General features: G+C 44.8%; 1 protein-coding gene across 1 annotated transcript in view; it reads left to right on the top strand.

Annotated features, from left to right (window-relative positions):
• Positions 1 to 24259, top strand: part of CHRDL1 (chordin like 1) — a 632262-nt gene that overhangs the window by 160438 nt on the left and 447565 nt on the right. The gene's annotated exons all lie outside the window — the stretch shown is intronic.

Raw genomic sequence — 24259 nt, 5'->3', positions numbered from 1 at the left:
TGGGACACAATAATCTCTAGAAGTATGCAAAACTGTAGCGTAATTAGCCAAAAATACTGCAAAATCATGTGAAATTAGGGATTAGGATGTGCCATGCAACCCACACTCAAAAAGTTACTAAACGGTCCGTTTAGGTAATAGTTCACCTTGAAAATGTAATGTCAAGTTGATTTCTGGTTGCTTGCTTCCAATACCCTGGGGGTCATTATGAGTTTGGTGGATGGTTTTTACCGTCTGCCGAACGTCCGACGGGGAGGTTGCCACCACACAGGCTACCTCCCACCAGCGCCATTAAGAATTTCCTGCTAGGTCAGCAAGCAGGAGACTGAATTTCTGCCCGCTGGCCTAGCAGGAAACAGGATACAGCATTGTCTCCGGCTCGTCATTAGGCTGGTGGCAATGCTGTAGCCTGCAGGGTGCACCAGCACCTTCGCAATGTTCACTGCCTGCAAACATTGCGAGGGTACTGGCCACGGGGGCCCATGCACTGCCAATGCAAAGTGCATGTACAGTGCAGGGGCCCCTGGCACCCCCTATGCCCATAATCTGCCGGCGTTTTCATGGAGATGGTACTGCAATGAAACCGCTGGCAAAGAAGGGGGTCGTAATCCACACCAGCGCTGCCCTGTCAGATTAGGACCACCACCACCTCCAGACCGCCGGGATCTCCAATCCTGGGGGAGCTGGCGGCTCCCTGGTGGTTCGACCACCGGGGTTGTAATGTGGCACTCGGACTGCCGCATTGGTAGCGGACCACTCAGCATCCACAAGTCTGCCGATTTAGTGACCGCCAGACTCGTATTGACCCCCTCTTTGTTCAGTAAAACTTCATCAAAAAATGATGCAACGTGGCATAGTCTCAGTAATTTCACATAAATTGCATCACACAAATTACCAAATTTACATCAATTACTCTGGCATAATTAACATTTCGTCCAGCCCTAGTAATGTGCATGTTCATCCTTCATTTGCTGCATATGAATTTGACCTCAACCAGCCACAGTGAAAATTGAACAAGAGCAAGATCAGATAACCAATTGCTGGATACTAAGACATTTCATTTTTTTCAAGAGACATTATTGAATAGTATATTATTGCAAACAGGGGACCAGCTATAGTATGTAGGAGGAAAGGGTCAAGTGGATCATTAAAGAAAATTGTAGTTCTGTTCATCCTTCCTGCCTCTTCAAAGGTAACAACTATAAAACACCATGGAACAAGCATAATCAGTGTTTCTCTGCCTGCAGCAAGCACTTATTGTAAAGGATCGATGTCACAATGTCACCATTTATGCCACTGATCAATGTTTTGTTGTTTTGTTGGGTGCTAGAAGTACTTTTTATTCATGGAAGCAACTTTAATGAGTCAGCCACATTACAATCTTACAGCCCTCTGAGTAAACCCTGCTTCCCAGGTAGAACTCCTAATGATCCAGCCTTCCAAAACCCACCAATTCCACTGCAGCTAAACTAGACAGAGCGAAGTCAAGAGAAGGACAGCAGGGGAATAAGGAGACAAGCAAAGTGATGCCAACATATAGCCTCACCATACTACAAAACTAACTAAAGAGGCTGGAGGACATGAAGCCAAAGATGGCCACTCCAAAACCTTCCCCTCTCAGCTGATGAAGAGAGTAAAGAGAAACTGATTCCAAACTAATTCAACCCTACGTACATATGAAGACATTAAGCTCAAACATGTGGCGTAATAAAATTGAAAAACAAATGGCAACTGGGAAATTCTTCTCAAGGTAAGACACAAGGGGCCATTTGTACGAACATATTTTCCCATTGAACAGAATGGGAAAAACCCTTTGCTACATCTGGCCCAAGGTCAGAAGGACGGATATAGGTGGACGAGGGTTAATTATATCCTACTCCCATAGCAAGATCAAACAGCCCACCAGATATACCCTGGAAGTATTCTGGGGTTTCATAGCTTGGAAATCTCCCCTACTTCTAAATGTGTCTTTCAAAAGTCATGGTGATTGAGTATGTTTGCTCCAAAGGTCAGAGTAAGAGACTGTAATGGGTAGCCTTCCACATAACCACAAAATATTTACATTCTGAAACCAGGACGTGGAACACCATCGCAGGTCTAAATTATGCAAGTGCTACTGGTTAGCACTTCTGCTAATGGGCTCTGACTGGGAGAATATGGGGTCCAATCTGAGGAAATCCGTGGAACAGAAGGGAATTGTCAAATGGGAGGTGTGAGAAAGTTTATTATTAGTTGGGTGGATGGTAGTCCAAAACAAGTAACAATGTAGCTATTCTTGTTATGTGAAAGTGTAATCTGCATACCGAACGCTAGATTTCTGCCACATTTGGTGTAATTCCGTCCAGTGGTTTGGGCTGTAGTCGTGTCTAAAGGTCCTATGGGAATTAACAAGGGAAGTGATACATTTTTTACCCCCGATTTTCTCGGCAACCGCTGACGGATCACCCCAAAACTTTCCGTGCTCAATAAGAATCACCGGGGCACTTTTTTGGAAAACGTTCGTGACGATTCGTCAAACTGAGCCACAGATATGAGCAGGTCAAAAAACGCTTTTTCTATAGAAACATGGTTGTAACTATAACTACCAAGTGGCGACTGCCACTAGATAATAAAAAATAAATAAATATATGTATATGTACTAATTATAAATATATGTACTAAAAAAACAAACATTATAGTTAGGAAACAGAATTTAAAAAAACATAGGTTACAGGGACATTACAGTTAGAATCTGAATTTACTCACACAAAACCATAGAAATTCAGCAGTTATTGTTATCTCAAATAACTATAACTCGTGCCCTAAGGTAATTTAAACTCGCGCCCCCGCCATGCACAGGTTTCTGATAAATAATTTCACTGCAAATGTTACATTGATATTATCAATGATATTATCAAAGATATCATGATTGATGTAATATGTGGGGAATTAGCAGTGCATGGCGACGGCGCGATTTATTGTTGCCATAGGGCACGAGTTATAGATACTCAAAATAACGATAACTATAACAGATGAACTTCTACAGTTTAGTAAGTTTAAAATGTGAGCCTAACTGTAGCGTTCTTTATTTTTTAAGTGAATATATATATCTATATATGTATATATATATAAAATCCACTGGCAGTTGCCAGTAGGTATAGTTAGGACCATGTTTATATAGGAAAATCATTTTTTGACTTGTCTATATCTTTGGTGTCATTTGACAAATCTTAATGACATTTTCCCAAAAAAGTGTGCCGGTTATTTTCGTTACGCATGGACAATTTCTGGGTTGATCTGTCTTTATATTATTATCATTATCAGGAGGTAGCCCGGGAAGATGGTGGTCCTGAGGGCCCAGGGGTCGGGAGTTCACAGGATCCCCCCTTATATTTTTTAATTATGCTGCCCCAGGGAGGGTGTGGTCCCCAAGGTCGTGGGGGGATGGGGGTGCAGCCCCCACAAACTATTAAGAAATAGCCCCAGAAAGGTGGTGGCCCCCTCAATTATCTAGAAATCATTCTCTGGAGAGGTGGTGGTCCCCAGGTTGTGGGGGGCTGTGTTTCCCCAGGCACAGTTAATTTAGGATCGACCCAGGAAGGTGATGGTCCTCGGGCTTTTGAAATCTCTAGGAGGAGGGGCCCAATGTGCCCCCTCCTTTTTTTCTCTCAAAATGCCCCCAGAACCCATCCATCCGGGGGCAACATTATAGAGAAACGCAGGAGAACTTTTATTTTTTTAAAAGGTTAGGGGTTTTGGGTAAATGTACCCTACCCCTTTTCTTTTATTTTTACACTTGTTTTGAAACACAGCTGCATGGCGGCATACACTTCCTGGTTGAAGTGTTGTCAGCCAATCGGTTCTCTGCACGAGATCTGGAGTATTTGTGAAGCCTTTGCGCCTCCAGATATACAAATGATGTTGTTTTCAATAGTTCAATGAATTTACACTAAATAAAAAAAAACACTCTTTCAGGACCAAGAGCTGCCTTTCTGCCGAATTTGGTGTAATTCTGTCCAGCAGTCTGGGCTGTAGTCGTGTCTAAAATCTCCATGGGAATTAAAATGGGAAATGCACTTTTTTTTACCCTCCCTTTTTCTCAGTTCGCGCTTGAGAGATCACCCTAAAACTTTCCACGCACAAGATTCTTGATCACACTTTTTTAGGAATTTTCATAAAGATTCGTCAAATGGTGGCAAAGATATAAGCAAGTCAAAAACGCTTTTTCTATGGACACTAGGTCCTTCCTATAACTAGCTCCTGGCAACCGTCAGCAGGTAGTATATATATAACCTTCTGATGGTTGCCAGTAGGTAGTTAAAGTTAGGACCATGTTTCCATAGGAAAAAGCATTTTTGGACTTGCATATATCTTTGCCGTCGTTTGACGAATCTTCCCAAAACTTTCCAAAAAAAGTATGCAAGTAATTCTTGTTGCACATGGAAAGTTTCGCCGTGATCTGTCAAGTGGAGACTGAGGAAAATGGGGGGTCAAATAAAGTGCATTTCCCATGTTAATTCCCATAGGACTTTTGAATACAACTACAGCCTAAACCGCTGGACAGAATTACACCAAATTTGGCAGAAAGTTAGACTTCCACAGATTGTGCTTTAATTATTTGGTGTAAATCCATTTAGTAGTTTAGAAGAAATTATTGGAAATGCAAATTTGTATGTCTGGGTGGAGGCTAAGCACAGACCTCATGGTGAGATGTGATTGGCTGTCAGCACTTTAACCAGGAAGTGCTGGCAGCCATCTTGGGACCAATATACGTGATATCACCCCTTTGAAATGCATTGTAGTGAATGCCAGGTTTTGAGGGTCACTAAAAGGATAACGTGTAAAGGGTAATAACAAATTTTAGTCCCTATATAAATTATTTGTTGATGGTACTATACTAATTTCAGGAATGATGGTGTGCTCCAAGCTGATTTTACCCTACTGGGATTTAATGAATCATGTGTGAGAGAAAAACGTCTTCTCATGATTTTCCCATAGAGGTGATGGAAGGTGCTCTGGAAGCTAAAATGAGAGCATATTTTCTGTAAATTCACACTATCTTTCTCAACCATATGAGAATGAATTCTGACATTCTCTGTAAAACATGTATTTCCGACAAGAGCAGGATATCAGTTGATTCCCTTGTGTTCTACTGCAATCTCCCAGAGTTTTCTAAAGAACAACTAGGGCATTATGGGACATATTTAAGAGTCCCTAGCTCCACCTTAGTGCCGCCATGGCGTCATTTTTGTAACACTAAGGTGGCGCTAAAGTGGCATTTTCCCTGCGCCATATTTGCACAATGGCACAATGCATGCATTGAGCCATTTTGCAAACACTTGCGCCACATTATGCCTGCGCCAGGCATAATGTATGGAAGGGGGCGTTCCCCTGTTTGGGGGGCTAAAAAAATGGTGTAAGGAAATCCAAAAGATTTCTTTGTGCCATTTTCATCAGCACTTTCAATGCCTGCTCAGAGCAGGTGCTAAAGGGGGCATACCATTATTTATAATGGGCCCTATGTACTCTGCAGGAGCACATCAATAGCATCAAAAAAATCTGACGCTATTGATTCCTACCCTCTGCCATGGTGTGCAGTATTTTAAATAGTTTAAATATGGCATCCACATGGTGGCGGTAGGGGATGCAAGGAAAGTGGTGCTGCACTGTGTGCAGCACCACTTTCCTTAAATCTGCCCCTAAAAGTCTTACTTATGACAGAAGTGGGGCACACCTGAAGCCATCTTAACTGAGTCAAACTGGTATAACTTAAAACATTTAATACAGAAACGAACAGAATGAGGGGGTTCATTTTGTCATAGAAATTATTGTGCTGTAGGGGAAACAGCATGTACAATGAAGGTTGAACCCCGCATTTCGTTACCACACAGACTTAACGACACATGTAACATTTTTAGGGTTTAGGCTGGGTATGGGCTTTTGTGTGGTAAGCATTAAGTATATATATATATGTAAATACCCACACACACAAAGTCATTTTTAGGGTTTAGGATGAGTATAGGTTTTTGCGTGGTAAGTGTTTTTATTTAGGGTTTAGGGAGGTATCGGTTTTTGGGTGGCAAGGGTAATTTTAGGGTTTCAGCTAAGTATGGCTTTTTGGGTGGCAAGGACATTTTTAGGGTTTAGGGTGGGTATGGGTTTTTGAGTGCCAAGGGAATTTTTAAAGTTTACAGTGGGTATGGGATTTTAGGTGCCAAGGGTAATTTTAGGGTTTAGGGTAGGTATTGTTTTTTGGGTGGCAAGGGTAATTTAGGGTATAGGGTGGCTATGGGTGTTTGGGTGGCAAATGTATTTTTAGGGTTTAGGAGTGGGCACAGGTTTTGGGTGGCAAGGACATTTTTAGGGCTTATTGAGGGTATGGGTTTTGGGGGTTTTTGGGTGTTTTTAGGGCTTAGGGTGGGTGTGAGTTTTTCGGTGGTAAGGTGTTTTTAGGGTTTGGGGTGGGTATGGGATGTGGTTGGATTAATGTATAGTAATTCAAATTACTTTACATTAAAACAAATGATAGACATTCACTGAAAAAACAAAGGTTACAGGGACATTATCGTTAGGAAATAAAATAAAAAAAACATAGAAATTAACTTTAAAAAAACAAAGGTTACAGGGCCGTGATAGTTGGACTCACATTTTAAATGTGCTAAATCATAAGAATTCAGCTGTTGTAGTTAGAGTTATTTCGAGTAACTATAACTTGCTCTGTAAGGTAACTATAAGTTGCGCCCTCGCCATGCAGTGCTAATTACCCCAGATATTACAGATATTCAATATTTTTTAGAACACTATTGATAATGCTACTGTAACATTTGCGGTAAAATTATTGATGAGGTAACAGTGCATGGCAGGGCCGCGAGTTATAGTTACCTTAAAGCACGAGTTAGCTGTATTTCTATGATTTTGTGCGTTTAACCACTTCGCTGCCAGGCCTTTTCCCCCTCCTGTGCCAGGCCTTTTTTTGCCTATTTGGGGCAGTTCGCGCTTAGGCCCTCATAACTTTTTGTCCACATAAGCTAACCAAGCCAAATTTGCGTCCTTTTTTTCCAACATCCTAGGGATTCTAAAGGTACCCAGACTTTGTGGGTTCCCCTGAAGGAGGCCAAGAAATTGGCCAAAATACAGTGAAAATTTCGTTTTTTTCAAAAAAATTGGAAAAAGAGGCTGCAGAAGAAGGCTTGTGGTTTTTCCCCTGAAAATGGCATCAACAAAGGGTTTGCGGTGCTAAACTCAGCAGCTTCCCAGCTTTCAGGAACAGGCAGACTTGAATCCGAAAACCCAATTTTTCAACACAATTTTGGCATTTTACTGGGGCATACCCCATTTGTGCAATTTTTTGTGCTTTCAGCCTCCTTCCAGTCAGTGACCGGAATGGTCATGAAACCAATGCTGGATCCCAGAAACCTAAACATTTCTGAAAAGTAGACAAGATTCTGAATTCAGCAAGGGGTCATTTGTGTAGTTCCTACCAGGGTTTCCTACAGAAAATAACAGCTGAAAAAGAAAAATATTGAAATTGAGGTGAAAAAAACATTAATTTTTCTCTACTTTTTACTCTGTAACTTTTCCCTGCAATGTCAGATTATCGAAAGCAATATACCGTTACATCTGCTGGACTCCTGTGGTTGCGGGGATACATAGGGTTTGTAGGTTCATCAAGAACCCGAGGAACCCAGAGCCAATAAATGAGCTGCACCATGCAGTGCGTTTTCATTCTATACCGGATATACAGTAATTCATTTGCTGAAATATAAGGAGTAAAAAATAGCTATCAAGAAAACCTTTGCATTTCCAAAAAGGGCACAAGATAAGGTGTTGAGGAGCAGTGGTTATTTGCACATCTCTGAATTCCGGGGTGACCATAGTAGCACGTGAATTACATGGAATTTCTCAAATAGATGTCTTTTTTACACACACCCCTATATTTGGAAGGAATAAATGTAGAGAAAGACAAGGGGCAATAACACTTGTTTTGCTATTCTATGTTCCCCCAAGTCTCCCGATAAAAATGATACCTCACTTGTTTGGGTAGGCCTAGCGCCCGCGACAGGATATGCCCCAAAACACAACGTGGACATATCACAGAAAACAGAGCTGTTTTTAGCAAAGTGACTACCTGTAGATTTTGGCCTCTAGCTCAGCCGCCACCTAGGGAAACCTACCAAACCTGTGCATTTCTGAAAACTAGAGACCTACGGGAATCCAAGGAGGGGTGACTTGCGGGGCTCGGACCAGGTTCTGTTACCCAGAATCCTTTGCAAACCTCAAAATTTGGCTAAAAAAACACATGTCCCTCACATTTCTGTGGCAGAAAGTTCTGGAATCTGAGAGGAGCTACAAATTTCCTTCCACCCAGCGTTCCCCCAAGTCTCCCGATAAAAATGATACCTCACTTGCGTGGGTAGGCCTAGCGCCGGCGACAGGAAACACCCCAAAGCGCAACGTGGACACATCCTAAATTTTGGAAAAAAACAGAGGTGTTTTTTGCGAAGTGCCTACCTGTAGATTTTGGCCTCTAGCTCAGCCGGCACCTAGGGAAACCTACCAAACCTGTGCATTTCTGAAAACTAGAGACCTAGGGGAATCCAAGGAGGGGTGACTTGCGGGGCTCGGACCAGGTTCTGTTACCCAGAATCCTTTGCAAACCTCAAAATTTGGCTAAAAAAACACATGTTCCTCACATTTCTGTGGCAGAAAGTTCTGGAATCTGAGAGGAGCTACAAATTTCCTTCCACCCAGCGTTCCCCCAAGTCTCCCGATACAAATGATACCTCACTTGCGTGGGTAGGCCTAGCGCCGGCGACAGGAAACACCCCAAAGCGCAACGTGGACACATCCTAAATTTTGGAAAAAAACAGAGGTGTTTTTTGCGAAGTGCCTACCTGTAGATTTTGGCCTCTAGCTCAGCCGGCACCTAGGGAAACCTACCAAACCTGTGCATTTCTGAAAACTAGAGACCTAGGGGAATCCAAGGAGGGGTGACTTGCGGGGCTCGGACCAGGTTCTGTTACCCAGAATCCTTTGCAAACCTCAAAATTTGGCTAAAAAAACACATGTTCCTCACATTTCTGTGGCAGAAAGTTCTGGAATCTGAGAGGAGCCACAAATTTCCTTCCACTCAGCGTTCCCCCACGTCTCCCGATAAAAATGATACCTCACTTGTGTGGGTAGGCCTAGCGCCCGCGACAGGATATGCCCCAAAACACAACGTGGACATATCACAGAAAACAGAGCTGTTTTTAGCAAAGTGACTACCTGTAGATTTTGGCCTCTAGCTCAGCCGCCACCTAGGGAAACCTACCAAACCTGTGCATTTCTGAAAACTAGAGACCTAGGGGAATCCAAGGAGGGGTGACTTGCGGGGCTCGGACCAGGTTCTGTTACCCAGAATCCTTTGCAAACCTCAAAATTTGGCTAAAAAAACACATGTCCCTCACATTTCTGTGGCAGAAAGTTCTGGAATCTGAGAGGAGCTACAAATTTCCTTCCACCCAGCGTTCCCCCAAGTCTCCCGATAAAAATGATACCTCACTTGCGTGGGTAGGCCTAGCGCCGGCGACAGGAAACACCCCAAAGCGCAACGTGGACACATCCTAAATTTTGTAAAAAAACAGAGGTGTTTTTTGCGAAGTGCCTACCTGTAGATTTTGGCCTCTAGCTCAGCCGGCACCTAGGGAAACCTACCAAACCTGTGCATTTCTGAAAACTAGAGACCTAGGGGAATCCAAGGAGTGGTGACTTGCGGGGCTCGGACCAGGTTCTGTTACCCAGAATCCTTTGCAAACCTCAAAATTTGGCTAAAAAAACACATGTTCCTCACATTTCTGTGGCAGAAAGTTCTGGAATCTGAGAGGAGCTACAAATTTCCTTCCACCCAGCGTTCCCCCAAGTCTCCCGATACAAATGATACCTCACTTGCGTGGGTAGGCCTAGCGCCGGCGACAGGAAACACCCCAAAGCGCAACGTGGACACATCCTAAATTTTGGAAAAAAACAGAGGTGTTTTTTGCGAAGTGCCTACCTGTAGATTTTGGCCTCTAGCTCAGCCGGCACCTAGGGAAACCTACCAAACCTGTGCATTTCTGAAAACTAGAGACCTAGGGGAATCCAAGGAGGGGTGACTTGCGGGGCTCGGACCAGGTTCTGTTACCCAGAATCCTTTGCAAACCTCAAAATTTGGCTAAAAAAACACATGTTCCTCACATTTCTGTGGCAGAAAGTTCTGGAATCTGAGAGGAGCCACAAATTTCCTTCCACCCAGCGTTCCCCCACGTCTCCCGATAAAAATGATACCTCACTTGTGTGGGTAGGCCTAGCGCCCGCGACAGGATATGCCCCAAAACACAACGTGGACATATCACAGAAAACAGAGCTGTTTTTAGCAAAGTGACTACCTGTAGATTTTGGCCTCTAGCTCAGCCGCCACCTAGGGAAACCTACCAAACCTGTGCATTTCTGAAAACTAGAGACCTAGGGGAATCCAAGGAGGGGTGACTTGCGGGGCTCGGACCAGGTTCTGTTACCCAGAATCCTTTGCAAACCTCAAAATTTGGCTAAAAAAACACATGTCCCTCACATTTCTGTGGCAGAAAGTTCTGGAATCTGAGAGGAGCTACAAATTTCCTTCCACCCAGCGTTCCCCCAAGTCTCCCGATACAAATGATACCTCACTTGCGTGGGTAGGCCTAGCGCCGGTGACAGGAAACACCCCAAAGCGCAACGTGGACACATCCTAAATTTTGGAAAAAAACAGAGGTGTTTTTTGCGAAGTGCCTACCTGTAGATTTTGGCCTCTAGCTCAGCCGGCACCTAGGGAAACCTACCAAACCTGTGCATTTCTGAAAACTAGAGACCTAGGGGAATCCAAGGAGGGGTGACTTGCGGGGCTCGGACCAGGTTCTGTTACCCAGAATCCTTTGCAAACCTCAAAATTTGGCTAAAAAAACACATGTCCCTCACATTTCTGTGGCAGAAAGTTCTGGAATCTGAGAGGAGCTACAAATTTCCTTCCACCCAGCGTTCCCCAAAGTCTCCCGATACAAATGATACCTCACTTGCGTGGGTAGGCCTAGCGCCGGCGACAGGAAACACCCCAAAGCGCAACGTGGACACATCCTAAATTTTGGAAAAAAACAGAGGTGTTTTTTGCGAAGTGCCTACCTGTAGATTTTGGCCTCTAGCTCAGCCGGCACCTAGGGAAACCTACCAAACCTGTGCATTTCTGAAAACTAGAGACCTAGGGGAATCCAAGGAGGGGTGACTTGCGGGGCTCGGACCAGGTTCTGTTACCCAGAATCCTTTGCAAACCTCAAAATTTGGCTAAAAAAACACATGTTCCTCACATTTCTGTGGCAGAAAGTTCTGGAATCTGAGAGGAGCTACAAATTTCCTTCCACCCAGCGTTCCCCCAAGTCTCCCGATAAAAATGATACCTCACTTGCGTGGGTAGGCCTAGCGCCGGCGACAGGAAACACCCCAAAGCGCAACGTGGACACATCCTAAATTTTGGAAAAAAACAGAGGTGTTTTTTGCGAAGTGCCTACCTGTAGATTTTGGCCTCTAGCTCAGCCGCCACCTAGGGAAACCTACCAAACCTGTGCATTTCTGAAAACTAGAGACCTAGGGGAATCCAAGGAGGGGTGACTTGCGGGGCTCGTACCAGGTTCTGTTATCCAGAATCCTTTGCAAACCTCAAAATTTGGCTAAAAAAACACATGTTCCTCACATTTCTGTGGCAGAAAGTTCTGGAATCTGAGAGGAGCTACAAATTTCCTTCCACCCAGCGTTCCCCCAAGTCTCCCGATAAAAATGATACCTCACTTGCGTGGGTAGGCCTAGCACCGGCGACAGGAAACACCCCAAAGCGCAACGTGGACACATCCTAAATTTTGGAAAAAAACAGAGGTGTTTTTTGCGAAGTGCCTACCTGTAGATTTTGGCCTCTAGCTCAGCCGCCACCTAGGGAAACCTACCAAACCTGTGCATTTCTGAAAACTAGAGACCTAGGGAAATCCAAGGAGGGGTGATTTGCGGGGCTCGGACCAGGTTCTGTTACCCAGAATCCTTTGCAAACCTCAAAATTTGGCTAAAAAAACACATGTTCCTCACATTTCTGTGGCAGAAAGTTCTGGAATCTGAGAGGAGCTACAAATTTCCTTCCACCCAGCGTTCCCCCAAGTCTCCCAATAAAAATGATACCTCACTTGCGTGGGTAGGCCTAGCGCCGGCGACAGGAAACACCCCAAAGCGCAACGTGGACACATCCTAAATTTTGGAAAAAAACAGAGGTGTTTTTTGCGAAGTGCCTACCTGTAGATTTTGGCCTCTAGCTCAGCCGCCACCTAGGGAAACCTACCAAACCTGTGCATTTCTGAAAACTAGAGACCTAGGGGAATCCAAGGAGGGGTGACTTGAGGGGCTCGGACCAGGTTCTGTTACCCAGAATCGTTTGCAAACCTCAAAATTTGGCTAAAAAAACACATGTTCCTCACATTTCTGTGGCAGAAAGTTCTGGAATCTGAGAAGAGCTACAAATTTCCTTCCACCCAGCGTTCCCCCAAGTCTCCCGATAAAAATGATACCTCACTTGCTTGTGTAGGCCTAGCGCCGGCGACAGGAAACACCCCAAAGCGCAACGTGGACACATCCTAAATTTTGGAAAAAAACAGAGGTGTTTTTTGCGAAGTGCCTACCTGTAGATTTTGGCCTCTAGCTCAGCCGCCACCTAGGGAAACCTACCAAACCTGTGCATTTCTGAAAACTAGAGACCTAGGGGAATCCAAGGAGGGGTGACTTGCGGGGCTCGGACCAGGTTCTGTTACCCAGAATCCTTTGCAAACCTCAAAATTTGGCTAAAAAAACACATGTTCCTCACATTTCTGTGGCAGAAAGTTCTGGAATCTGAGAGGAGCTACAAATTTCCTTCCCCCCAGCGTTCCCCCAAGTCTCCCGATAAAAATGATACCTCACTTGCGTGGGTAGGCCTAGCGCCGGCGACTGGAAACACCCCAAAGCGCAACGTGGACACATCCTAAATTTTGGAAAAAAACAGAGGTGTTTTTTGCGAAGTGCCTACCTGTAGATTTTGGCCACTAGCTCAGCCGCCACCTAGGGAAACCTACCAAACCTGTGCATTTCTGAAAACTAGAGACCTAGGGGAATCCAAGGAGGGGTGACTTGCGGGGCTCGGACCAGGTTCTGTTACCCAGAATCCTTTGCAAACCTCAAAATTTGGCTAAAAAAACACATGTTCCTCACATTTCTGTGGCAGAAAGTTCTGGAATCTGAGAGGAGCTACAAATTTCCTTCCACCCAGCGTTCCCCCAAGTCTCCCGATAAAAATGATACCTCACTTGCGTGGGTAGGCCTAGCGCCGGCGACAGGAAACACCCCAAAGCGCAACGTGGACACATCCAAAATTTTGGGAGAAAACAGTGCCTACCTGTGGATTTTGGCCTGTAGCTCACCCGGCGCCTAGGGAAACCTACCAAACCTGTGCATGTCTGAAAACTAGAGACCTAGGGGAATCCAAGGAGGGGTGACTTGCGGGGCTCGGACCAGGTTCTGTTACCCAGAATCCTTTGCAAACCTCAAAATTTGGCTAAAAAAACACATGTTCCTCATATTTCTGTGGCAGAAAGTTCTGGAATCTGATAGGAGCCACAAATTTCCTTCCACCCAGCGTTCCCCCAAGTCTCCCGATAAAAATTATACCTCACTTGTGTGGGTGGCCCAGGTGCCTGCAACATAATAAGGCCCAAAACCTGAAGGGATAGAAGGGATAGCACAGCAAGTTTATAAGGGCATATTCTTTTATACATCTTTAGACGGACTCTGCTTTGGGGACCCACATAAGTGAGGTGTCATTTTACTTGGGAGACTAAGGGGAAAACTGGGGAGTAGGAATTTTGTGCTGGAGCGGTGATCCTACTAAGAAAAATCAGGAAAATATGCTTTTTTATGCAAATTGTGAGGTTTACAGAGGAGTCTGGGTAAGAAAATGTTGGGGGAGCCACACAAGCCACACCTCCCTAGACTCCTTGGGGTGCCTAGTTTTAAAAAGTTTCTGGATTTTGTAGGTTTCCCTACATGACGGCCGCACCCAGGACCAAAAACATAGGTGGGCCCTCCCCCCCAAACACAGGTATTTTTGGAATATATCACTTTGATGTGTGCACATACGTCCGTGATGTGCCAAACACTAAAATTGTGAAAAGAAACACACTTAGGTTATGTGAAGAAGACCCCTCACCCACCAACCAAGTTGGTGGCATGCTTCATCATCGGGGTCCCACCTGAGGCACCTAGCGTGTCTCAAGTGTGCTGCGACGCCTGATTACAGCGGAGCAGGTTTTGTCATTTGTACCACACATACTGGTTGGATTTGGCACGAGGGTGAGTGATGGTTCAGTAGATCAAATTTTATTAACAAGAGATTTCACAAAAGTGAAATGCACTGGTAATAACTGAAAGGCCAAAAAACTGAACCAATGACTCACAGCTCGTGAGCTGTAAAGCCACGACAAGGCACCAACCGCTTTACAGTCCATTCACACACCTTTCATACATGACATGCACTAGACCATTCACGCCGCCAGCCACGGGCCCAGCACATTACAAGACTCGCATCCACAGACAGCGCCAGTCAATGGCCCATCACTTTCATACGCCCACATGCCTGATACAGCAATCACACCAGCTGATGAGTGTGTGGACTGGCGTTTGGCCGGCACTGCCAGCCAAGCGCCACACCACCAGCCAAGCGCCACCCCACCCACACCACCAGCCAAGCGCCACCCCACACACACCGCCAGCCCAGCGCCACCCCACACACACCGCCAGCCAAGTTCCACCCCACACACACCGCCAGCCAAGCGCCACCCCACACACACCGCCAGCCAAGCGCCACCCCACACACACCGCCAGCCAAGCGCCACCATACCCACGCCGCCAGCCAAGCGCCACTCTACACATGCCATCCCCTTTTTGTTTTTTTTAAACAACAAAGAAACCACTAATCATAAATTAGTACAAAACTACAAACACAAAAGCTCTAACTGAATACATGACTAATGCCAACCGTGAAACCGAACATATAAAAATATAAAACACCAGTTTACGCTCACGGAATTTCCCAATAATTCTTCTGTGTGTGGTAGCTCCTGAAACAGCCACCCACACACAGCCCAGGCTTTGAAGGACAATCAGGGCAGTACATCCTAGTCTCCTTCCTGATACCTCTTCGAGCACAGACTCTACATCTCTTAGCAGGAAAGTTTTTTTTGGCCGTGGGAGGAATGTGCTCAGCAAAGTGACGATCTTTCAATCTAGCCACATCCTCCACCACTGCTTCTCTAGGAACTCTTGCCTGTTCCAGCACAACAAGGCTAGCTATGATAGACTCCTGAAATTTCACAAATGTCATCCTTGACTCTGGAGAACTGTCCTTAAACACAACAAAAGCATTAAAAGTTGCCAAGTGGAACAAGTGAAGCGCTAATTTCTTATACCACACATAAGACTTACGAGCAGCAGTGTAAGGTTCTAACCTCTGATCTACTCTATCAACACCACCCATGTGCTTATTATAGTCTAAGATGCACACAGGTTTGCGCACTTCGGCAACCTGACCCCAAACAGCCACAGGTGAAGTACTCTCATCATGGATGGTGCTTAGCATGTATACATCCCTCTTGTCTACAAATTTCAGAGCTAGCAGCTCATCATTCCGCAAGGCACTGCACTGTCCCTTCTCAAGTTTTTTACAGACAAGCTCTTTTGGATAGCCTTTCCGATTAGAGCGGATTGTGCCACAAGCAACAGTGTCCACTCTGAACAACTCCTTGAACAACCGAACTCCAGTGTAGAAGTTATCTACATATAAATGGTGACCTTTGTTAAACAGTCGTCTACCAAGTTCCCACACAATTTTCTCACTAACTCCAAAAGTGGGAGGACAACCAGGGGGGTCAATATTGGAATCCCTACCAGTGTAGACCCGGAAATTATAAACATATCCTGTACTACTTTCTGACAGCATATACAATTTAATTCCATACCGTGCCCTCTTGCTAGGAATGTACTGCCTAAAAACCAAACGACCCTTGAACAGGACCAAAGACTCATCTACAGATATTTCTTTCCCTGGAACATAGATCTCTGAAAACCGATCTACCAAATGATCAAGGACAGGTCTAATCTTAAAAAGACGGTCAGAATCAGGATGATCTCGTGGCAAGGCTAAAGCATTATCTACAAAATGCAACATCCGAAGAAGAAGCTCATACCAGTTACGACTCATGATGGCAGGAAATATAGCAGTTGCCATCAAGGGACTAGTAGACCAATATGAAGACAGCGACGGCTTCCTTATCAGCCCCATCAAAAAAGTTAAACCCAAGAACTTTTTCAACTCTTCCAGATTTGTGGGAATCCACCGGCTAGCTCTAGAGTGTGGCCTAAGTCTGGCAGCGTTGTCCCTCAAAAACTGCTCTGCATACAAATTAGTCTGCTCAACAATCTCTTCCAAAAATATATCGTCCATAAACAACTCAAAAAAGTTGACGGGCAAAAAGTTTTCCGTATTAACTCGACACCCTGGAAAACCAGTAAACGCAGGCAACTGTGGCTGCTCCATGTTTGGTGCAACCCATGCGTCAGGTCTTCCAATGGGAAGCCTTTCAGCCGCTGGCTCCTGCACCATTGGCACATCACTGTCCTCCTCTAAAACAGGCCCTTCATCAGCACTGAGAGTGGCTTCATCATCAGATGATTCATCTCTGACAGAAAATTCACTTCCAGAATCCTGCACTTCCTCCTCTGCCTCAGATGCAGAGTCAGTCTCATATTCATGGTCAGAAGATGACTCAAAAAGCACACTAACAACCTGCTGAGCGGTCATCCTACGGCTGGCCATGATCCTTCCTACTAAAATTAACTGGACAAATACACCACCAACAACCAGCACTGTGTAAGATAAGTAACAAAGTATAGGTTTATCACTAAGAATTATAAACTCAAAAACTATACTGCTCACTTGCCTGAAAAAGCTTGACTCACCAGCAACTACTCTGCACAGCCACAGCAATCACCAACGATATCCCACTAAAAAGAGAAAAAAAAAAGCAAATTAGACATAAGACAACACAATAATCATTGTGCATAACTCTAAGGACAATTTCACACACAATCCTGCATTCAGTACACCACCTACAAACATGTCATTCATGCATTGCAACAATACTCACTTGGAGTAAATTTATTTACTTACCTAAAACATGCAACTACGCAAACCGCAGGACAACTACTGCCAAAACTGCAACAAGCCACAGCAAAGTCAGCAAAAGCTTTGAACTAAAACAAAAAGGAGAAAAACTGTTATTATCATAAAAGCAAATACTTCGCCAGTTGACAAACACTCCGCCACTAACCATTTTTTCATTTTCCCCTGTGTCTAGTCTTCTCTGCTTGGGGGAAGATGGGCCTAAAAAAAAATAGGCCAATCTACCCCCAAGGGGAGGGGGCAGAAATCGCCCAGATTACATTGCACCCTTTGGGGGGGGCCACCCTTGCCCAAGGGGCCACACCCCCACACAAAGCACACACACACACATAGTATCCCTGGCGCTATGGGGATTCTGCCCCCCTTGGGGACAGAAAGGCCTAAAAAATAGGCATATCTGCCCCCTAGGGGGGCAGAACTGCCCAAAAATACATGTGGGCCCCTGGGGGCGACCCTTGCCCAAGGGGCCGCCCCCCAACACAAAAAATAAAAACCAACAATAAAATCCCTGGTGTCTAGTGGCTTTCTGCCCCCCTTGGGGGCAGATCGGCGTAAAAATAGGGCCAATCTGCCCCCAAGGGGGGCAGAAACGACGATAAATACATTGCGCCCCCGGGGGGAGCGACCCCTGCCCAAGGGGCCACCCCCCAACACAAAGCACACATACAAACATATCTTTCTGGCGCTATTGGGATTCTGCCCCCCTTGGGGGCAGAAAGGCCTAAAAAAAATAGGCCTCTCTGCCCCCAAGGGGGGCAGAACTGCCCAAAAATACATGAGGGCCCCTGGGGGCGACCCTTGCCCAAGGGGCCGCCCCCCAACACAAAAAATACACATCAACAATAAAATCCCTGGTGTCTAGTGGCTTTCTGCCCCCCTTGGGGGCAGATCGGCCTAAAAATAGGGCCAATCTGCCCCCAGGGGGGCAGAAACGACGTAAAATACATTTGCCCCCAAAGGGGAGCGACCCTTGCCCAAGGGGCCGCCCCCCAACACAAAAAATACAAATCAACAATAAAATCCCTGGTGTCTAGTGGCTTTCTGCCCCCCTTGGGGGCAGATCGGCCTAAAAATAGGGCCAATCTGCCCCCAGGGGGGGCAGAAACGACGTAAAATACATGTGCCCCCAAAGGGGAGCGACCCTTGCCCAAGGGGCCGCCCCCCAACACAAAAAATACAAAGCAACAATAAAATCCCTGGTGTCTAGTGGCTTTCTGCCCCCCTTGGGGGCAGATCGGCCTAAAAATAGGGCCAATCTGCCCCCAAGGGGGGCAGAAACGACGATAAATACATTGCGCCCCCGGGGGGAGCGACCCTTGCCCAAGGGGCCACCCCCCAACACAAAGCACACATACAAACATATCTTGCCTGGGGGTGTTGGGGGGCGGCCCTCGAGGGAAGCGCTAGCGCTTCCCCCGACTGCCAGTCCCAGGACGTAATGGTTACGTCCATGGCGCCACACGGGCGCTGCCATGGACGTAACCATTACGTCCGTGGCGGGGAAGGGGTTAAAATGTGATATTATATTATTAAATAGATTATAGATAGGTGTGATATAAAAATCTGTTTTTATTCAAAAAAATCTCTTAGATATTCACAGAAAAAGCCAAAGGTTAAAGTAACATTATAGTTACGTGAATATGCCACTGACAACATTAGCTTTTTGAACAAAAAGAAAACACAGAAATTCATGTGCAGAGCTAACTATAATTTGCACCCCTAACATGCACCGCTTATGACTTCACATATTGCATCTCTCATGACATGTTCAATTATGTAATTTGAGTTGTCATGAGTGATGTCGTAAATGATGTCATAGAACATATCATGAGTGATGTAATTTGTGAGGTCATAAGCAGTGCAAGGAGGGGTGTAATTATAACTGGTGAATTTCTGTGTTTTGTTTATTAGTTGACATATTCACCTAACTATAACTTTACAGTAACCTTTGTTTTTTCAGTGAATATATATATATATATATATATATACACACACACACATATGTATATAAGTGTATATATATATATATATATATATATATATATATATATATATATATATATATATATATATATATATGCATATACATATATGCACACACATATATATATATATATATATATATATATGTGCATAGTAAAGGCATTGTGTAGTGAAGACTGTGTGGTACAGGATGTATCCCCATAAGTGGTCATCTAGACTCAATATGGCACTGCACATTCTGTTTTTCTCAGCTATTTTAACAAAATCCCTTTGGCGTTGTTTGTATCCATTGCCCCTAGTGTAACATTTGACTTTTGTAATGCTTATGTTTTTATCTAACTTGGATTGGACTTTTAAGCTCTTTAAATCTTAGCTGTATTGCTGTGTGACCAGTTGTTATGTATAAATACCAAAGCAGGTTCTCGGATGAAAGCCTCGCTGTTTGCATCAGGCTACCAGGGATGAGGCAAGAATGCATTACAGAAACAAGTTACCTCTGTGGTCCAGACTGTTGTTTTAGCTTTGTACGGTTTACATGAAGAGTGCAGTCTCTCTTCCCCAAAGACTCACGTTTTTTCCTAAGTAAATAATGATGTAAATAAAGCAAAAACGTCCCACAATTTTAGTGTTTAAATGGCAGAAATTAGAAAAAATAAATTCATGTATGGATGCAAGCCACAAAGATCTCATTTTTAATTTTTTTGCTGTAATATGTGCCTTCTCAAGTAATATATTTGAGTTTTATCTTTGGAAATATAATTTCTGTAATCCGTTTTGTTTGATTATGATTTCCTTTTTGAATTCCAAAGTATAAAAATGTGTCTATTAATTATAAACAAAACTTCAGTAAGCCATTGATTTTAAGCTGTGATGAATAACTTTGACCAGGGCCAAACAAAATGAGCGATTAAAAAATAGTTCCAAATCATGCAACGTTAACATACATTTTATTGCAGGGCATATAGGGCCTCATTACGAGTTTGGCAGTCTGACGGTAAGACAGCTGTGGTGGCGGCCACCAAAAGACCCTCATGTTGAAGGTCATCCGACTGTCATATTAAGAGGTATGCAGCTCAGACTGCCAAAAAACAGCTGATTTCCTGAAACCGCCAGGACACTGGCAGACGTTAAAAAGGCAGTTCGACCACCAGCCCGACTAAAATCATTCGATCTAATTATGATCCACAAATCAAGAGAGCGGTTCTTCCATGGTGGAAAATCATTGGCGGTGCGAACCAAGGCGGTCTGAACTCACATCAGTCAGAATAACACACCATATTGGATAGTTTGAATACCCCATACCTGACAGGTATTCACACACCTGACACACTGCGCTATATAAGACACCCATACACAACCCACAATCCTTTGCAACCAGAACACCACTCACAGTTAGAGACTAGCAAAATTACAAAGAAATAGCTAAACAAACAATAGGCACACACACACATTTCACTCAGCACTCATCCCACACTTGCTCAACATACATAACACACAATTATACAACCCACACAATACACAACAACCGTCACCCACTCACATCACCTGACCCACACCTCATCACTAACTTTTATCCATCCTTTTTTCACTACCTCACCGTCTTTGCCACCACTACCATGTCCATTTGGATCACAGGTCCAGCAAACATCAATAGCCAGGAAAATTGAGTTGTGGCTAAAGATTTTCGACAGGGTGAATGCAGTAGGCAGTTACCCACGCACAAGGGAGGACATCAGGAAGAGGTGGTTCGACTTCAGGGTAAGGTACGTTCCATGGCATCCAGGCACAAGCTGGCGGTCCTCAAGACTGGTGGTGGGCCTCCACTTCCTCTCCCACAATTCACATCATGGGAGGAGAAGGTCTTGGATATCCTGCATCCTGAGGACCTGACAGGAATACCTTGGGGAGTGGAGTCGAGCAAGTAACAACAAAATTCATGTTACCAAACAGTTTTGTCGTGCTTGCTCACTGATCACCATTCCCCACACCAATGACCAAACCACCCACCACCCCTCTGTTCAAATCTCCAGATACCCATCTCTGCCATACCACATGTTAAGTAAACTCACCTTGGCCTACAGGGTTTGGGAAGAGCATGTTAAGTACTGGGAACTGACAGCACTACAGCTCCCAGAAGGCACTGTGCCATCATTAACAAAACCAGAATAGTGCACTAAATTTGAAATGTCTTTCATGTGAAACTAAAAATCTAAGTAACCCATCCTGAATGGGCCACCATTTAACACTTCATGGCAATGACAGCTATGCAATGGCTCACTACCAGTACCATTACAAGAAAATCAAAGCTACAGCTGTGTCCCATACCAAACTATCCTCTGATAAAAGCTCCCTAATAATGTAATATACTCACCTGGGGGGGATAACTAAATGGCAAACTGGATGCCATTAAACTTGCAGTACATCCAGACAGAGGCCAAGATCAAATTGTAACTCATATATCGTGTGCCAGCTCTGGCATCATTGTGCATTGTTCCGCTTTTAGTTGACTCAACAATGACATACACCTAGCTAGGAGAGAAATGTACATTGTCATATCTTTGCTCAGACAAGATATGAGGGTATCATCAGCCATCAAAACACCAACATACTCCAAGAGCTTGGAGAATGCAGGATGCAATTGCAATTCACTGTGTCCCACACTGCAGCAACTCAGATTTAGTAGCAGCTGTCATTGTCATTTCAGGGGATCATGTAAAAGCAGTGTGTGCATCTCACATACCATGTTTAGAGGTCTAATTTATACATCACTTGTTGCATCAACTGTTACAGCAACTGTGTGTCCCACTTCTCCTACAGGTATCCTTGTCATCACCAACATGGAGAGGACATCAGAGACTGACACTATGCTTCTGGATGGAGGCCCAGTGAGGAAAACACCCCTGGATGTTTGGACACTGAGGACAAAGCTGGCCCATGAGGGACACCTGATCAGTCAAGCACTCTCAGCCTCACCCTGCCCACAACGACTCCTCCCAGCCCTGTTGCAACTGCATCACAGGCAACCATTAGCCCCTGTACCTGTGTCCCAAGGACAGTCTCTTCCATCATGTGTCCTCTAGTACTGGTACCTGAGTCACCTAATATCACCCCTGACAATGATGGTCCTACCACCAGTGAGAGTGGGCACACTGTGCCGGGGCATAGGTATGTGGAGGTAGGATGGGTGGGAGGGATGGTATGGACCAGAGGATGGGGGCTGCAAGGGACAGAACTGGCCTGGAGACCATCTCCCAAGTCTTGGGAGCCTACCAATATTCACAAAGCATGATGGGCCAGATACTGACCATGATGGGGGAGATCCAACAAGTGCAGAGGGACAACCACCAGAAAGCCATGCAGCAGTGGCAGGCCCAAAATTCCATCCTGGCTTCCATTGCTGGGGTAGTGAGGGACATGAGGACTACCCTGAGTAGGTTGGGCAACCAACATTAGGCCTCTTCCACTAGCAATAAGACATCAGGCCCTTCTACATTTGTGGCTGCTAGTGGAATTGAGGCTATCCCAGGGGAAGGAAATGCCTCAGACACCCCGCCCTCTGTAGCAGAAGAACCCCCCAAAAACGTGGACACCCACCCAGACATCCAGGAGGCGCAGATGCCAAGACCAAACCCACAGCCAGTACATGAATCTCTCCTGATTGGTTCCCCTTGTGTGTCACTGATACACCATGTTGACTGTTCTGTAACCTACCTACATTGTCCTGTGGTGCAAGGACACTGAGCTTGTGTTTCCAAATGGTGTAGCAGCTACCCAGATGATTTCATCCACCATGACTGAACTCTTCACTGTCAACTTTGTGTTATTTCTTTTTCAAATCACTCATTTTGTTGTGCACTCCCCAATAAATACCACTTAACCATAGATTCTGTGTAAATGTGAAGTATTAGCCATATACAGCTGTCATGTATGACAACTATTGCAGCAAAACGTTCCTCTCCAGTGTTAAACCTTTGTCATGGTCATCCCACATGTGCTGGGTAACCAGGATACATATTGCTTTGGGATTGTAACACAGACATGACACAAATCACCTGTACTGTACATCTCAACATATTTATTTGGAGAATGGCAATCAGCACATAACAAAGTACTACTGTCGACGTCAGTGTTTCAGCTTAGGTGTCATTCTCTACCAACCCACAGAAAACAGACGTTAGGAACAGGTTAGTCTTTCACCATCCCAGGAGGCAGACAGATTGGTTCCATGTATCATCAGTTAAAGTCTTATTCCATACCCATACCTTACATTCCAAATGACCATACCCCATCAAACAGACAGAGGTAAGTACTATTCTCCCCAGGCATGGAACCTTCCAATTACCATGGTCAGGTGTCTGTAGGCTTGTCACTCACCTATGTCAGTCTTCAGACACATGCACATTGGTCTGCAATGAGGAAAGACACTGAGAGCTATGCACAAGTTAGTACAATACAAACCATAATGATGGTTGAGGGTCTGGATACCACATTATGACATGTGTTAGACACAAATGGACACACACAGGACACCATTTGAAGCAACTGCAATACCAAACAGGTATATTTTGTAGAAAAGGATACATCCATCACACTGTCCTGACGGTCTGGGCATAGAACACACACACCCCAAAGCTCATGCTAAACAGTACCTGGTGTAATCCATGTGCACTTCTTATGTTAGTCTTCAAATCCCACCTGCCTGTGACACTGTCTGAGATTGCCAAATGGGGATGAGGCAAACAGCCAATCTGCAAATCTGTGAGTGACAAAGATTAGGTATAGGCCAGAGTGGAACACATGCATCACATTGGCAATCCATAACTAGAAAGGTTACTTTGATTGTTCATTAACAAAACAATAGACTCTATACATAAGAGTTCTGTTCGCAACTCCAAGCAACAGTCTGCATGCATATCTGACTCATGGCCTTTGGAGCCTCCCGAGACCTCACTGATGGTGGTAAGCAGAACATTACATGGCATGCATAACCTAAACAATACCCCA

Source organism: Pleurodeles waltl, chromosome 2_1 (assembly GCF_031143425.1).
Source record: "Pleurodeles waltl isolate 20211129_DDA chromosome 2_1, aPleWal1.hap1.20221129, whole genome shotgun sequence".
In the NCBI taxonomy this organism is placed as follows: domain Eukaryota; kingdom Metazoa; phylum Chordata; class Amphibia; order Caudata; family Salamandridae; genus Pleurodeles; species Pleurodeles waltl.
The sequence above is the reverse complement of the archived record's forward strand: the minus strand, read 5'-3'. Positions and strand labels throughout refer to the sequence as shown.